The sequence below is a fragment of the Meles meles genome, chromosome 20 (genome assembly GCF_922984935.1).
Source record: "Meles meles chromosome 20, mMelMel3.1 paternal haplotype, whole genome shotgun sequence".
NCBI lineage: Eukaryota > Metazoa > Chordata > Mammalia > Carnivora > Mustelidae > Meles > Meles meles.
In genome coordinates this window covers 14962111-14966146 of record NC_060085.1, presented here as the reverse complement: position 1 = coordinate 14966146, position 4036 = coordinate 14962111, and positions in this window count along the sequence as shown.

Here is a 4036-nt window from a genome sequence, read left to right as displayed (position 1 = left end):
CCTCCGCCGCCACCGCCGCCACCGCCGCCTCCTGGACACCTCGGCTCCGCCTCGCGCACCACCCCTCCCAAGCGCGCGCGGCGGGAGGGGTTCACGCCAAACTCCGATTGGCTGCACGATGGCCAATCGGCATTGAGAAAGACAACGATTGGTTGTCATGAAGCAGACGGGCAGCCTCTAGGGCCAGTCACTGATGGGTAGAGGCGGGCTATTGGGTAAGGTTTTCGGTCCCAGAGGTGGTCCTGCCGGGTGCGAAGTGCTGGGAGGTGAGGGCGGGGCGGTAGGCGAGGATTGGAGCTCTGGCATAAGACGAGCATCTCTAATGACCAATCTCTGAGGGGCAAGGGCAGAGCTCCGAAGTGGCTGGCGTGGCTGGCGAGAGAACGGAGGGCGTAGCCTAGAGGGCGATGAAGATTGGCTGCGACGCCGAAGACAGGCAGGCCCTGTGGCCGATCGCAGGGGCCGTGGGCGGTGTGCCTCGCGGCAGGGCAGGAGAGCGCAAGGTGCAGAGTTTGGCCCGGAGCGCGCCGGCTGTAGGTGGCCTCAGATGCCCTGGGCCGGGTACCCTGAGGCTGTGTCGAAGAGGCTGGCCCTCGAACCTTGCAGCGCTGAGGCTGGACCTCCAACTCTGGCTGTGAACACGGGCCATCGCAGTTGAAAAGACTCCTGGATGATTTTACATTCCTTCACTCCCCGCTATTTCCTACCAACTACAAAGAGAAGGCAGACTCTCTGAGATCATTCAGGCTCGTCCTCTGCAGCTCCGGGTTGTTGTGAAGACGCGGAAACAGGTGGAATCTTACCCATGAGCTTTATGGCTTTCTGCAAGTATTGTACTTGTCTGATTTCAAGCTTTCTCGTTTAGGGGGATCCAATGACAGCCCCAATCCAGCCTCCTCCCACTGGCCATTTTACGGTAACAGAGTGCAGAGAGGTCCAGCTCCTTGCCCACAGCGCTTCAAGTGGCTGAATCTAAGGGTGCATTTAGAGCAGCCTGCTCTTTGGAAGTGGGGTAAGGCAGTGTCAGAGAAGAGCCACTCAGCCACCCTGAGCCATCTGGGCCGATTCCATGTCCAGCCATAGGCCCAAGACATAACCTTGGGCAAGGTGGTTGTGGATCAGTTTCCTCAAAGGACAGCGATTCCTACACTTTGATCTTTCCTCTTTTAGGCTGCTCCCGTGGGAGAACTTATATCCCAGCCCTTGCCTTGACCTTCTGGTGAAAGCATTGGACCCTCAGCAGGGCCATCTGGCCCATGAGTCTCAGCTTCTCTGTGAGGTGAAGTTCATGGGATTCTTTGAAGACAGATAGAGAAGAAACCTGTCATCCAGTGCTTCGCTGTGTCCCTGGCACTCCCCCCAAGTCCACCCAGTTCTCTGACTCACCAAATGCACTCTCCTAATCTCGAGGGCAGAAAGGGTTACAAATGTTCCCAGATACTGGCTCTTATTTCCTCTAGGTGCTGGCTAGGTTGGTGGAGATCAAGTTCAGAACCAGGGCATGCTGGGAGGGAGCAACCTGAAGCTAGGCCTTAATAAGTGTTCATATTTCAGGGCTGGGCAAGTCCCCTGCCTAGTGCTTAATCCACAACGTCTCAAAGAGCTGCGGATAAGGAGGACAGGGAAAACACTGAGGCTCACACTGTCAACGTCACTAACCTGAGGCCACCATCTGACTCAGGATATTCCCGTGATATTCCCACCTGGGCCTCTCTCCCACACCTCCCTACTGTGGTTTGCTTCCCAGCCAACTTCCAGGCCCTGATCTCCATTCTGCTCTCTGGACAAGCAGAGGTCATTGAGGTCTGCTGAACACCTAATGGGTGTCAGATCCTTACTGGGTGATTCCCAGATGGTGGGGGGAGGGGACAGCACCTACTTTGCCCATGAGGAAACTGAGCCTCACACTACAAGTGTTCTTTGCTGAAAGGGCCAGAGGCTGGGTTTGAATCCCTGTTGTTTTTTACTTGCTGGCCACAGACCTTCAGCAAGTGACTCAAATTCTCTGCTTCCGTTTCTCCAACTACCTCCCAGGGTTGAAGGCAGCACTTTCTAAGTTGCGCACGAGATGAATGGAAGTAAAACGCTCACAACTTCACTGGTCCACAGCCAGCGCTTTTTGAGTGTTGGTGATAGATAAACTATTCTCGGGGCCTGTTTCCCTTTCTGTAAATAGTACTTCATGGAATGTGGACATAGACCAAGTATGGGTGGGGTTTGCCACCCAAAGAGGGAGAGATATTCATGCTACAGGAGTCCCTACCCACAGCACCCAATTGCGAGGCCCTAGGAGGGAGGCAGCAAGCTCCTGGAAGGTCTCACAGTACTCCCAGCGACAGTGCCAACTGAGGCAAGGGTCAGGCAGTAGCCCAGCACCAGGATGCCTCTCCTGAGGGTGCCAAAGGCACTGCCTGGGCTCTGGCTTCTTTTGCTTGTCAGCATGCTGGCGCCAGTCAACCTCCCTGCCACCTTCCAACAATGGCCAGTAATGCCCCTTGGCACCAGTGACTGACACCCCCACTGTGGGCACTTCAGCTGTGCCTGGCCAGGGTGCCTTGGATCCCAGCTCTTCCGTGTCAGCCTGGCTGGCTCTGGGCAGGACACTGTCTCTCTGTCCCCCAGTCTCCTCTAGGACTCGGGGATCCCTGGAATCATCTGACACAATGGCTCTGAGCCAGGCCTGGGCAGAGTGACAGGGCTTAATCAATGGAGGCCAGAGAGCCATTTGCCCAAGGTCAGCTTAGCAATGCTGGCAAGAGAGGAGGGGCATGGAGGCAGGCCAAGCTGGGTTCTCATCCCACTGTGGCCCCTCAAAGGCCAGCGAGTTTATTTCTCATCTGAGAAATGGTGTGCATAGGCCCTGCTTCTCAAAGATGTGTGCATAAACCAGGACCCTGGGTCCTTCCCTGGGTGGAGGGGTACCTGCTGAATGCAACAGTGATGTCACCCAAGCCCAGCTGGTGTCAAGGCAGTTACAGTCAGCCTCCCAGAGATTCAGAGAGGCTGCGCCACTCACCCAAGAGCGCACAGCAGTAGAGACATAGCCTGAATGTGCCGGTCCCTCCCTTGCAGGGGTTTCCTCCTCAGCCGTGGTTTCCAGGTCATCAACGAAGATGGCAAACTCTCTTTAGAGAGGGGCTGTGTACCTTACTGGGGCTGTGGTCCTGTATAGCAACACACTTACCCTGTTTTCAGGGTAGGGGAGGAGGCTGAGGTTCACCTGAGGCGGCAGAGCAGGTACTGGAAGCCAAGTTTGGCCAACCTCAATTCTGTGCCTACCCACTCTGGGGACCTCCAAACAGACCCTAAGCCATGCTCACTGACAAAGTCCGTTCCTTCAGACTAAGGTGGGAAGGACTGAGAAGCTAGAGCCCTGCCTTCCTAGAGAAGCCTGCAACTGTAGGAAGGCTGGCCAGGAGCTCATCGGGGGAGAGCACTAGAGCTGTGGGGGCAGAGGCCTTCCGTCCAAACCACCCCCTTATTATTTAGGTGTATATTCAAAAACATTCAGAGGAAGCTGGAGCAGAGCAGGGAGATAGGAGCCTACTGACATGCAATTCCTGGGCAGTAGGGGACAGATAAACACGAAAGCACACAAGCAAGGTGACCTCAGGTAGGCTCAGAGATCAGAGACACGGCACAAGAGGTGATGGGATCAGGGCATCAGTGAAGGACAACAGCAGGGGATCTCTCCATGGAGGCAACGTGTGAGCTAGAACTTGGTGCCAGGGAAGAGGCGGCCATGGGGAGAGCTGGGGAAAAGGTGCTCCATGTAAGGACAGCATGTGCAAAGGCCCGAAAATGGGGAAGCTGATGTGGCTAGAAAGACAACTAAAAGAGAATGTGGCAGGGGGGCACCTGGGTGACTCAGTGGGTTGAGCCTCTGCCTTCGGCTCAGGTCATGATCTCAGGGTCCTCGGATCGAGCCCCATGTCGGCTCTCTGCTCAGTGGGAAGCCTGCTTCCTCCTCTCTCTCTGTCTGCCTCTCTGCCTACTTGTGATCTCTCTCTCTGTCAAATAAATAATTAAATCTTTT